The sequence below is a fragment of the Mauremys reevesii genome, linkage group 2 (assembly GCF_016161935.1).
Source record: "Mauremys reevesii isolate NIE-2019 linkage group 2, ASM1616193v1, whole genome shotgun sequence".
NCBI lineage: Eukaryota > Metazoa > Chordata > Testudines > Geoemydidae > Mauremys > Mauremys reevesii.
Genome location: NC_052624.1, coordinates 36565083 through 36579080, shown reverse-complemented (window position 1 = coordinate 36579080; position 13998 = coordinate 36565083). Strand labels below are relative to the sequence as shown.

The 13998-nt window shown below is 39.8% G+C and overlaps 1 long non-coding RNA gene across 2 annotated transcripts; it reads right to left on the bottom strand.

The window, feature by feature from the left end:
- Nucleotides 1–6686: 6686 nt before the first annotated feature.
- Nucleotides 6687–10073, bottom strand: LOC120399297. 2 transcript variants are annotated; one of them, XR_005595072.1, is made up of 3 exons: nucleotides 10014–10073; nucleotides 8170–8299; nucleotides 6687–6965 (listed from the first exon to the last, which is right to left on the bottom strand). It is a non-coding gene; the product is annotated as an uncharacterized LOC120399297 (long non-coding RNA). The 2 variants fall into 2 exon arrangements; XR_005595073.1 differs by lacking the exon at nucleotides 10014–10073 and adding an exon at nucleotides 9573–9724.
- Between the last annotated feature and the right edge of the window lie 3925 nt (nucleotides 10074–13998).

The window sequence follows — 13998 nt, the reverse complement described above, 5'->3', positions numbered from 1 at the left end:
GACTCATGAGGGACACACACACACACGCCTGCCTGTCTCTGCTTGAACCAAGACTGATCAGAGAAAAGGCTTGCAGAGAGCAGTGAAGGGTGTTGGGAGACACACCTAGACCCCTCCTGACAAGGGTGACAAGATTAAGACATCTCCATTAGCATACAGAATGGAGATCAGAGACAACTCCTCTAGCCTCATCTGAAAGATGGGACAGGGATTAGCATACAGAATAAAGAACAGAGAACCGGACTGTCATAAACAGATAATTAAGGGTTAAGGTCTCTTTTACCTGTAAAGGGTTAACAAGCTCAGTAACCTGATGAACACCTGACCAGAGGACCAATCAAGGGACAAGATAATTTCAAATCTCTGTGGAGGAAAGTCTTTGTGTTCTTTGTTTGGGTCTTGTTCTCTCTTTGGATCTAAGAGGGGCCATGAAAGACCTGTGGGAAGCTCATGGGGTGAATCACTTGGTTGCCACCCCGTACCACCACCAAACCAATGGCCTGGTGGAGAGGTTTAATGGAACTTTGGGGGCCATGATATGTAAATTTGTAAATGAACACTCCAATGATTGGGATCTAGTGTTGCAGCAGTTGCTGTTTGCCTACAGGGCTGTACCACATCCCAGTTTAGGGTTCTCACCATTCGAGCTTGTGTATGGCCATGAGGTTAAGGGGCCATTACAGTTGGTGAAGCAGCAATGGGAGGGGTTTACGCCTTCTCCAGGAACTAACATTCTGGACTTTGTAAGCAGCCTACAAAGCACCCTCCGACATTCTTTAGCCCTGGCTAAAGAAAACCTAAAGGATGCTCAAGCAGAGCAAAAGGCCTGGTATGATAGACATACCAGAGAGCATTCCTTCAAGGTAGGAGACCAGGTTATGGTCTTGAAGGCGCAACAGGCCCATAAGATGGAAGCGTCATGGGAAGGGCCATTCACGGTCCAGGAGCGCCTGGGAGCTGTTAACTACCTCATAGCATTTCTTAATTCTTCCTTAAAGCCTAAGGTGTACCATGTTAACTCTCTAAAGCCCTTTTATTCCAGAGACTTACAGGTTTGTCAGTTTACAGCCCAGGGAGGAGACGATGCTGAGAGGCCTGAAGGTGTCTACTACAAAGGAAAAAGTAATGGTGGTGTGGAAGAGGTGAACCTCTCCACAACCCTGGAACGTCTACAGCGGCAACAGATCAAGGAGCTGTGCACTCGCTTCGGCCCCTTGTTCTCAGCCACCCAGGGCAGACTGAACGAACATACCACACCATTGACACAGGTAATGCTTACCCAATTAGAACCCCACCCTACCGGGTGTCACCTCATGCCCAAGTTGCTATCGAATGGGAGATCCAAAACATGCTAGAGATGGGTATCATCCGTCCCTCTAACAGTGCATGGGCATCTCCAGTGTTTCTAGTTCCCAAACCAGATGGGGAAATACGCTTTTGCGTGGACTACCGTAAGCTAAATGCTGTAACTCGCCCCGACAACTATCCAATGCCACGCACCGATGAGCTATTGGAGAAACTGGGACGTGCCCAGTTCATCTCTACAATAGATTTAACCAAGGGGTACTGGCAAGTACCACTAGATGAACCCGCTAAAGAAAAGTCAGCCTTCATCACCCATACAGGGGTGTATGAATTTAATGTGCTTCCGTTTGGACTGCGAAATGCACCCGCCACCTTCCAAAGGCTGGTAGATGGTCTACTAGCAGGATTGGGAGAATGTGCAGTTGCCTACCTCGATGATGTGGCCATTTTTTCTGATTCCTGGCCCGAACACCTAGAACACCTGGAAATGGTCTTTGAGCGCATCAGGCAGGCAGGACTCACTGTTAAGGCCAAAAAGTATCAAATAGGCCAAAACAAAGTGACTTACCTAGGGCACTAGTTGGGTTGAGGAACCATAAACCCCCTACAGGCCAAGGTGGAGGCTATCCAAAAGTGGCCTGTCCCAAGGTCAAAGAAACAGGTCCAATCCTTCTTAGGCTTGGCCAGATATTACAGGCGATTTGTACCACACTACAGCCAAATCGCTGCCCCACTAACTGATCTAACCTGAAAAACACAGCCAAATGCAGTAAGTGGACTGATGAGTGTCAGAAAGCTTTTACTCAGCTTAAGGCGATGCTCATGTCTGACCCGGTGCTAAGGGCTCCGGACTTTGACAAACCCTTCCTAGTAACCACCGATGCATCTGAGCGTGGTGTAGGAGCAGTTCTAATGCAGTAAGGACTGGATCACAACTTCCATCCTGTCGTGTTTTTCAGCAAGAAACTGTCTGAGAGGGAAAGCCACTGGTCCATCAGTGAAAAAGAATGCTACGCCATTGTGTACGCCCTGGAAAAGCTACGCCCATACGTTTGGAGACATCGGTTCCAACTACAAACTGACCATGCTGCGCTAAAATGGCTTCATACTGCCAAGGGAAACAATAAAAAACTTCTTCAATGGAGTTTAGCTCTCCAAGATTTTGATTTTGAAATTCAACACATTTCAGGAGCTTCCAACAAAGTAGCTGATGCACTCTCTCATGAAAAGAGAACAGGAGTACTTGCTGCAGCTCACGAAAGCTCATGCTAAAATAAATTTGTTAGTCTTTAAGGTGCCACAAGTACTCCTGTTCTTTTTGCAGATACAGACTAACACGGCTGCTACTCTGAAATCTCTCGTGAAAGTTTCCCAGAATCAAATGGTTAAAAAGTGTTCTTGAAATGTCAAAAATCTTGTTGTTTACATACTTAGTAATATATGTAACAGTGCATGTGTTTTATTAATCTGTTTATTTTAAAGTTCTAGGAAGAAATCACCGCCAGTGTGGTTTCCCCACTGTCTGCGATTTGGGGGGCGTGTCATAAACAGATAGTTAAGGGTTAAGGTCTCTTTTACCTGTAAAGGGTTAACAAGCTCAGTAACCTGATGAACACCTGACCAGAGGACCAATCAAGGGACAAGATAATTTCAAATCTCTGTGGAGGGAAGTCTTTGTCTGTGTTCTTTGTTTGGGTTGTTGTTCTCTCTTTGGATCTAAGAGGGGCCAGACATATCTCCAAGTTCTCCAAGGTTTCCTAAAGTATTTCCTACTATTCAGTATAGTGAGTATTAGAAAGGCGGATTAGTCTTATAATTAATTTCTGCATTTGCAATTGTGTGTTTGCTGGAGAAATATCTTTATTTCTGTTTGCTGTTACTTTGATTATTCTGAGAAAGGAGGACGGGGGAAGTCTCTCCAGGTTTATAAGTTAGACCCTGTATATTTTTCCATCCTGGTATTACAGAGATAGTGTACTTTCTTTCTTTTAATAAAATCTTTTCTTTTTAGAACTTTCTTGATTTCTTCCCTTGTTTGGATTTTCAGGGGAAGGGGAGGGGGGAAAAGTGAATCCCTCTTTGTTTTAATTCAAGAAGTTTGAATCAAGGTGCTCTCTCCCAAGGACTAGGGGAGGGGAGAAGAAGGTGAGGGGGATAGATTATTTCCCTTTGTGTTAAGATCCAAGAAAGTTGGGATCTGTGTTCCCCAGGGAAAGTTTGGGGAACAGGGAGTGTGCTAGACACTGGAATTTCTAGCTGGTGGCAGTGTACCAAATCTAAACTAGGATTTAAGTTTAGAGGAGCCCATGCAGGTCCCCATCTTGTGGACGCTAAAGTTCAAAGTGGGGAATAAACCTATGACACGGACTGAACTCTGGGACCTGAAAAGCAGGGAAGCACTGCATCATGGGAATCTCTGCTCCAGATGTTAATGAACCCACGCCTGCACACACCCAGCTCAGCAGTTATCAGACCAATTCTAGTAATGAATCTTTGATTGATATCCAAAATACTGAAGCAGCCTAGTTGCATTGTGAGCTCCCTGGGAAGAAAACAACACCTGTAGCCAAGAGTGATCAGCTCCTATTTTCTAGCCTAAAGAAAACCCTTGAGTCATCAGTTTACCCATAAACAAATCTAGTGTTCTCCCTTGAACCATTGTTGTTTCTCTACAAAAACTCCTACCTATGTTCAAGTAAGTGTTCTGATGCTTAGATCCAAACTATGCATCAGTTCCACTGGGAATCCGTCTTCTCCTGACTGATCATGCTGGGGGCTCTGCCTGTCTCCAGCATTAAGGACCCTGAGCTACCACCACCGACCAGTTCAAGCCTCATGGAGTGGGTGAGATCCCCCTCTTTCTCTCTCTCTGTGTTCCTCTTTACCTTAGATATTAACCTTTAATAATGTATGTTATGCTGGTTTAGCCCTCCTTGTGTAGTTATCACTATTATTCACTAAATAACATGTATGGTTAAGCTGGTTGCGTCTCTCTCTCTTGCTGAACTTTACTCTTTTGTGTTTTTAGCTTCCCCCATTTACTCTACAGCAACGCTTCTTTTACCTAAGCTAAAGATCCCTGCAGCGCCCAAAATACTGTGGAGTTTGCTCATCAAATAGGTTACTACCAGTACAATTGTGATGTGAGAGTGGGGGTAGGGACATCCTGAATCTGGGATGCATAAGGGTGGCAGCTTGAAAGTTCTGTTTGACCCAGTCCATTGAGCCAGGGGCATATAAGGGGGTGCAGCTTGAAAGTGCTGCTTCATCCAGCTCATTGAGTCCAGGGACATATAAGGGGTCAGCTTGAAAGTGCTGAGTGAGTGTGTGTGTGTTCATCCAGTTCTGGGGCTGGAGGAACCCAGCCCTGGGGAACCTAGATCCTGCAGGATAGCTCCATTGGGAGGAGACTTGGAGAAGGGAGAAGTAGAGCTCCATATGAAAACACACATGACACAAGAAGTACATTGATAGAATTACAGAACCCCGCCCCCAGAAGAGTAACCTGAATAAATGAGCATACCCCCAAAGTAACGGTCAAATCTGGTAACAATGGATCTACCTCTCCTAGGTGAAATAATGGCATTCCATCTAAAATCAGCTCTCCAAAAATTCAAGGACAATTTCCCATCAACCTCTGATCCACAGAAAGGAAAGCAATGGGTTCATGATCCATTCTCCTCTCTAGAAACTGAGACCTCTCTGTCACCATCACTGGAGGACAAGTTGCTGGAACTGCCAAATGATGAGAATCTGTAGTTACAGTTTCATGAAGTGACTCTACCTGTTTTCTGGATCAAAGTCAGAAGTGAATACCTATAATTTAGTGAACTAGCTGTCAAAACTTTTCTCCCATTCCATTCCACATACCTCTGCGAAATTGGATTTTCAGCTATGACTACAATGAAAATAAAATACCACAATTGGCTGAGCATTGGAAAGACACTTCTAGTGTCCTTTTCAGACACATATCTCCGGACTGAAAGACTTGTGTCTACAAGACAGGCGCAAACATCTCATTAATAATATACTGAGTGAATCCATTTAACTTTTTAAATTATTTTTTAAAACTAAATTAATTAAATTATCTCTATTGTACAGTATTGAGGTATACAGTTTTAGACAAAATTATTGGTACCCTTCATTTGAAACAATGTTTAAAAATCAGGTCGACATTTTTGTATCACATAACTGGCTAAACTGGACTTTATTTTAACAAATAAACAGAATTGGAGTTGGTAAGCAAGTAAGAAATGCCTCAGATGCAGATAGTACAAAAAAAGAAATGCCTAGCAATATAGAAAAAACAGCAAGAAATACCAGTTGAAAACTTATTTTTTTCCCCTCTGAAGCAGTCCATGACAGTTTAGGAAGGCAGCAAGCCAGTCTCTGGTATCAAAAAGGCTGAGAAATATTGAGTTAGAGTAATGTGACATTTTAAAAATAATTTGTTCTTGACTTCTGAATTAAACTGATTAGCTATTGGCTTGCTGTCTCTGTCAATCCTATTATTTTTGTTCCAAGAATGATATCTTGGTACTTTGCTCACATATGGAAACACTTGGTGCAACTCAAGTTGCTACAATCAAGACAACTTTTAGAAATATCTGTCATTGTTTCAATATTTCTGTTCAGTGATTGGTGCTGGGGTCTTTCTCAATGGGGGCTGCCACTGTCCTGAAGCATTGTTGTTCACTGGAGGAGATAGAATCTAAAGATTCAGCATTCATGAAGATGATTACCTCAGTCCACCACTTAAAAGCACTAGAAATCAGAGACTTTCAATGTTGTTGTAACTTAAAATTTATATTTGAGGTGAACAAAAAATTAAACAAAATAATAATAGAACTTCTTGTGTAACAACTTTGAAAGTCTCAGATTGCTATTGCTTTCAAATGATGAAGTTGTTTTGTTGAGTCATACTCCACATTATCAGATTGTCAAAAAATGGTGGTACCTGTTGGAGTGTTAATTAAAGTATTATTTATGTATTTGACACCTTAAACATTTTAGTGGTTTACTCTTCTTTGTAGTTAGGTGAAGCAATTAGCATGAATTTTAAATTCCAATGGAGATTTCCTTCACATGCTTTATAATATTTTTCAAAAGTATTTTACCACCAGGGGGCAAGGAACCATTTCTGCGTAAAGAAAGGTTGGGTATCTCAGCTTCATAGAAGCATTATCTTAACAAGGTCCTTTTCTGCTTTACAGTACTTGCAGTCAGCATTAAAAGTGTGCAGATCTCCAAAAGCCTCAAAAGAAAAACTTTATTGTAGGTTCTAATCTAAACCACTATAGCTTTAAGACAATGGTTGGAAAGGAGAGGTAGAGGACCATATAGAGGAAGAACAAGATGGCTACTATATGGTAGTAGCCACAATTCCTTTATTGTTTTAGGTTCTGTTATCAGCCTATCACACACACTAAGCAAGGTTAGGGTAGATCAGAACTTGCATGAGAGAGCTCTCAGGAATATCTATGTGCTACAGGAAGTGCCAATGGTGATTCGGTTGGTGGCACACTTCCCTTTGAGTCAATACTTAACCAATACCCTATCACCTACCATATTTCAAGTGTTTTTGCTTTCCAGAACAATTTTTCCCTACGCTTTCTTTCTTTTTTTCTTTCTTTCTTTCTTTCACAGCAGAGAAGCTTTTGCTGGGAATAAGATATAAGAATTAGTGATTACAAATTTAAAAAAGTAACTTACTTTTAATAGCACCATAGAAATTGCTCATTGCTATAAACAGATAAATTCTTGGAGGGCAAAATTCTTTTCTTAGCTACATGTACACAAGACTCCCATTTATTAAACAGGGAGCTGTGGGTATTGGCTGAACCTGCTAAGACTGTCAAAGACTTAAAGAAGATCACTCACAGGGCAGGAAGATATCGGGCAATGCCAACAAATGGCAGAGGGAAGAACAAGAGGAACCAAAACTCATGATGGCAAAAATACATTAACCAATAAAGAGATGTAGCACATGCAACCGTGACCATGCACAGAATTGTTGTCCAGCCAAAAAGGCAACATGCCAAAAATGTAAAGAGAAAGTTTGTTAGACCAAATTAATGCAGAAAATAACATAATTTTTTGGGATACCTGGCTTGTGAAAAGGATTCAGAACCCACTTGAACAGTAAATTCAAAGGTGTGATGAACAAATAAGATTTCCTCATATAAGTCAGTAGAATGTTGTCACATACACAGCTGCAAGCAACTTTTGCTATTTTGAAATTTGCAAGGGGTACTGAAGTGGAAAGGACAGTTTGTTGCAAAATCTGAATTGCAAATCCTATATAGTTTCTACATTTGACGTTTGTATTGACAAGTTTGATAGCCTGCTGGTCTGTAGTGCAACAAAGACAATGGGACTAATCAAAGATGTAAAGCCACACATATGATGTATTTGGACACAATGGTCTTCTTAAGGATGGTCATGTAAAAGCTATTCAAAAAACTCAGTGTGGGGCCCTATCAGTCCTGGGTGAAGAAAAATTAATCCATTGCTGCCAAAAGGAGTTAGAAATGATGAGGAATAATAGTGAGGATTAATGAAACAACTGAGTGCAGCATTCTTTGTTCTTTTCATGTGCTGAACCCAAATCCAATATATTTTCTTTCCAGAAATTCTACACATTTTACAAAAAACTGGTGATAGGGAGCAACAAAGGAGGAGATGACACTTGAGACAACTGAGTGGATCCCTTCCTCACTGTCCATTTTCTAATATTTCATTTAACAAGGTTAAATCTAAACAAGGGTTTGATGTTTTTGTAAAGTGATATTGTTTTCGGGTCTTAGCTGAAACATACTTTAAACTTAACTTTTCCCCAAAAAAGTTATTTGCTTGGAAATTTACCTTCTTTTTTTGGAATGAGCATCAAAAGTTTAAATCAGAGTGGTGCATCAAGTCCTCAAGGGGGGGAGCCCTGCTGTGATAGATCTTATGAGGCATAGCCAAGTTGAATTTCCCTCCTGCAGACTTCATCCTGGTTGGGATACAGGGTAGCAGACAATGAAGGTGATTTATGTCTAGAAAATGTTAATCATCTAAGGAGGTAAATACCCTTTTTTTGGTTTATTATGATGGATGAAGAGAAGCTGGAAGGAGATATAGCAATGGCTCACTCCCTTTCCTGGCCAGCAGATGCACAAGTCCTCCAGGAGTTCACTTTGACTTAGGCTGGCTTCACACTTCCCCCAGTGCAGAAGTGTCCACATAGTATGCCCACAGTTAGGGAACAGCCAAGCCTATAATGGTTCTATCATTTTCTATTCTAGTCCATGTCTGCCTGATTAAGAAACTACTAGGAAGTCCATTCTGGATTGGTTAAGCAAAACAACACACACAGTAGACAAAAATACTTAACTAGAAGCCAGTATGTGGAAATAGGCATGGGTTGTTATTTACCGCTCATATTTTCCAGAAGTACACATTGAAATGCCACCCAGAAATACATATGCAAATACACATCTGCCAAAATAAACTAAGCAGTGTATGGTGTAACTTTTCTTGAATTGATATGATGAAAAGCACAGATATACTTACTTCTTGCAGTTAACTTTAAATTTCAAAGTTCAAAATCAAACCTACTGCAATGTCTTGCTATTAGTGGAGTGTATTTTATTTTTCTTTAAATCATAACACAAAGGATCAAATTCCTGCTCTCAGCTGTGTATCTGTGGCTTCCAGTTTCCTTATGATTTGATACATTTTTATTTACAAATACACAACCATTTTTAAGAGTCTGACAAATATATAGGAACAGATTACTTGTCATATCTTCAGGACAAACTATTGTGTGAAGCAGACTTTCATTTTCAAAAACTGTGGTATAATTTCCTCAGAAACTCCACTTTGCATAGTATAATTTTGCAAAAAGTAAACTTTCAGAGTAACCTTAACAGCCCTATTTCAAGAGCTCTGAATTTTATTCTCTATCTTTTGTTCTTATAAATTTCTGTTATTCAAAACATGTCACAAACTAAAAAGCCAAATGAAGAAATATGAAATGAGATTCTGTTGTGTCTGCTTTCTGGCATGCCATTGAAGACAATGAGTTGCCAAACATGAAGCAGCTGCAGGATGGAGCCAAAAGAAGCAGACCTCTTTTATAACCTTTTGGTGTTTTCCTGAAAGTATATATGTTTCTAGACCAATCAACACATTTATATTGTTATTAAAAGGATAATCACTTCTCACTATTTAAATAATAATTTACGATTTCCAATATTTTACTTTTGAGCTTGAAATCCAAATACCTGTGATTCTATTGCTGTTTGTTTTTCTCAATGCCACTGCAATCAGACTGGGGTGTTTTGTATTCTCTCCCGGCCTTGTAATGGTTCCCCCCACCCTCCTGCCTGCTCTCTTTCCCTGTTATGTATTCTCTTCTCTCTCTCTCTTACTCTTGTATTGTGTTATCACATAAATATTAAATGTGTTCATTTACTTCTTCTCAAGTAGATATTCAGTTCACAGCTATAATTAATACCCTGTTCAGTAAATAAATGTTAGACAAAGAAAGTGTAATATGGAGATGTATTTGTCATATTTATCTTGCCAAGGACTCAAATGAACAAAATATATTTAGTTAAGTCCAAGAAGTAGATGGTACAAATATTGGCACCTCATTAATTTGGCAACTTCAGTAAGAAATCAGCTAGCTCATGGAAAATCTTAATAAATAATCTTTTTCTCACCACTAAACTGTGGAGTCATCTTAAAGGGCACAAGATTAACACTTTTCAAACTGTTATCTGGTTAAAAATGTCTGTTTTACAATGTTTGTGTTTTAATGTCATGCTAGTGAGTCATGTCACAATGCAGCTATCAAGAGGTTATGATGCAAACATCATTATATTGTAACAACATTTCAATTGCATAGGTCAGTACTAACAAAATAAAAAATGTCCCATGAAAACTAGGTTAGATGACAATCATCTACTGGTGATGAGAAACAGCTGAACTGCTGACCCACTACATATAACAAATATGCAAAGAGAAAGCACCAAATAAAATTATAATATTTACATCTCTATGCCAATAAAGGGCTACACTATACCATTTAGGCACAGCCCTGAATAGGTAGTGATGTACTGTTGCACTATCCACAAAGGGATGAATTCTGCCTCCAGTAGCTCTCAGGCACGCACAGGATGCAGGCCCACAACTATAACCCCTCTGTGGGATGCCGTTTATTTGCCAACTGATGACCAGCTTGCAAAGCTTGCCAGCGTGTGAAGGAGGATATGCCCTTCACTCCTCTCCACTCTGATTGGCATACCATGCACCCTGAGGGCATAGGAGGGGCACAGTTCCTGTGCTTCCTAGAGTGCAAGGACTGCAATTCTGCCTGGCCTTTATATGGGCCATGGAAGGTGGTAGAAAGGCTTTGATGGTCTTCTAGATGGCAGCCAGAATAACCAGCTCCCCTCAATGGTCTACTTTAGAACTATACACTCAATATTATTTTAAACATACTTATAGGCTATGAATCTCACCCCCACATTACATCAATAAATAACAATACCAAAAATGTGGACTCATTGTTCCATGACTATATTCCTCCTTAAAGCAAAATGTCTTCTGATCAGCTTTGCCCCTTGCTATTAGGATTGCCACCTTTTTGGGGAGTCAGGAATACTTTCTCATGAAAGTTTGTTGTACAAAGATTTTATTCAAATTATTTAGTGAGCTAAGTTGCATAATCATAAATTGTTTGCTTATAATCATAAACTTCTGTTTTTAAAAACTGGTGTGTGGATTGCATGCTGGTGAAGACGTGGATTTCATGCTGGTGAAGACATGGATTTAATGGGGAGAGGGATAGCTCAGTGGCTTGAGCATTGGCCTGCTAGACCCAGGGTTGTGAGCTCAATCCTTGAGGAGGCCACTTAGAAATCTGGAGCAAAAATCAGTACTTGGTCCTGCTAGTGAAGGCAGGGGGCTAGACTCAATGACCTTTCAAGGTCCCTTCCAGTTCTAGGAGATTGGTATATTTCCTATTATAACAAAGCAGGTGAATGGTATCCTTTTTCTACAAAATACCAAACAGGGCAAGCTTCTCCTCTTGCTGTCTCACCAGCATCCCTCAGCCTGGATCTGGGGTCTTCCCTGAAGGGATATAATGGGTAGATCAGTCTCCATGGCACTTGCCTCTGTGAGTCTGCTAATTAGTGCAAAACATGGTAGTAAGTTTGTGATGTGGGAGCTAGAACTGAGACCCATCAAAATTGAGATCACTTTTCAGTCTCTACTGATGCTGTCTGGATTCAAAGATGTGACCTACACCTGGAACATCTGTAACCCATTAGCAATGCCGTGAAGCATCCAGTCTCCCAGTAAGTGCTGACTTAAGAGAGAGTCCCATATATTGATAAATATATTAATACAAAAATCCTACATTAAAGGAATGTTAAGGTTGCAAAGTCAAGCACTCAAGAGTTAGAGAAATGCCAGAATTAAAATTAAAATGTAAACTCCTTGAACATGTGTATTATGGTACAATTTGTAATTACATGATCACATATGATTTTCACCAATAGAGATCCTCAGGAGGGTTTATATCTAGAGCCTTCAGATCCACAGCATGGCTAGCTGTCACTTGAGCTAAAGGGGTAATAGAGTAGCAGAAATAAGCTGCTATACTCTATGTCAAGCAGCTATTAGCAGTGGTGTGACACAATCTTTGCCAGGGGGCTTATACAGCAGTTTGAAATAGAATTAGGATTGCTGGTTTTGGGCAGTGTGTATAGTCTACTAGTTACTGACAGGCTAGCCAAGCACATAGCTATGGCAGATCCTTTCTGAAAGGCTACATGGCTGACACTTGACTCTGCTGTGTTAAGAGACCTGGGTTTTATTCCCAGCTCTGCCAGAAGTGATCTTGTGTTACTCTCCCCATTTTATAGATAAGACACTTACCTGATAGAAAAAAAAAATTCAACATTTATATTCCAGTATGACCTAGAGGCCAACCAGGTTACAAAGTCTTTCTCCTTGATAAGAGTTATGAAACATATAGAAATTTTAACAGCAACCAGTGGAAGAGGTGAGATTTGAAATCATGGTCTCCTGGATTCCAGCTATGTACACCTTTCCCTAGGAACAGGGCATTTTGTAGGTCTCTGTCTCACTCTTCCTTTTACATGTATCAGTATTTTGACAGAGTAAGAGCTGAGGAAAGTGTGATAGTCTTCTGACATTAGGGGTTGTCCCATAAAATTTAGGACAAGTGGCAAGCCTACTAACTATGGACTGCGCCTTAAAGGAATGATCTAGTCCTAAATGCATAAATCAGACTGGTCAGGTGTAAATTCTCCAGAAGTGTCTAAGTTGCCTTAGCCAGAAGACATTTAATCACCATAAAATGCCATGGGAGGCACATTTTACAATGTTTTATTTGGAGTTATTACAGTTTGTATTTGAATTACTATAAACTAATATTTTCCAAGTAAAAGAACTCTTCACAAACTATTTTCCTACTTCCTGTTTTCATTTTTTCTAACAAGTTGCCAAAATGTTTGTTTAAAGGAAAGCATAAAAATATGTTGGAAAAAGAGGAATTTACAGCTGGAGAATGAGTGAATGGCATCCAGCTGTTTTCTCTTCTGTCTCCATTTTGTTTTTCTTTTATGCAGTAAGTGAAGCAAAATGGTTGAAATCTTAGCTAAGCTGTTTTTAGAAGTAATAGTATTTCAAATTCCACTCCTTCACTGATCAAAATACTGTCCCTGTGCAATATGTACTTCCTTTTGATTCTATCATAGACCTGACAAGTTTCACTCAGTTAAAGGGAATTTGGGAGACTTACTCATTTGGAATTTGAAAACAGTTTTGGGGAGTATCTCCATGGAAGACAGTATTGGGCATACTACTGGAGACAAGAACTCCCAAATTGTATTCCTACATTTGCCAGTGACTTGCTGAATTGGCACCTAAATAACTCATCTAATTTTCACAGCTGTGGAGCACCCATCTGGCTTTGGTGGAGCTTTGAAATTTAAACCAGAGATTTAGATCTAATTGTGGATTCAAATGCCAAATTTTAGACATCCAAGTCTAAATTTGGGCTTAACTTCCTCAGTTGTAAAATGAAGAAAATGTTTAACAACATACCTCAAAGGACTCTTGTGAGAATTAATTAAGATTTCTTTAGAGCTTTGCTACTATAATTTGCCATGTAGATGCTATTTTTATTATTATTAATTATCTCATGATGATGATGATGATGATGATGATGGAATTTGCAATGTGTTTCAACATAGTATTTCATATCGCACTCATCATTTTTGAAATCTCAGATATTCAAATTGCTGCCATTTGATAGACTTGAGCTAATAATACATTTTATAATATATTATATAATATGTCCCATAGTGTTTCATACATATCCTAAAAATTATTTTTTGGGTTTAAATTATAATTCTCCAAAACAAGGGCAGCAGCTGTTAAAATCCTAGCTCCTAAACTGGAAACTACAAACACACACATCTACTCTTGTGAGCTTGTGGAGGCCAGAGATTAATGAGTCCCGCTCTCTAAGCACTCAGAGCAAGATTCCTTTCCATTTCAGTTCCTTACCAATTGAGCTAGCAGGGACAGCAAGGAAATGGTGAGTTTAATGTATATATAAATTGCACAGTACAACAAATAAACTGCAATATATATACGTATTTACACACA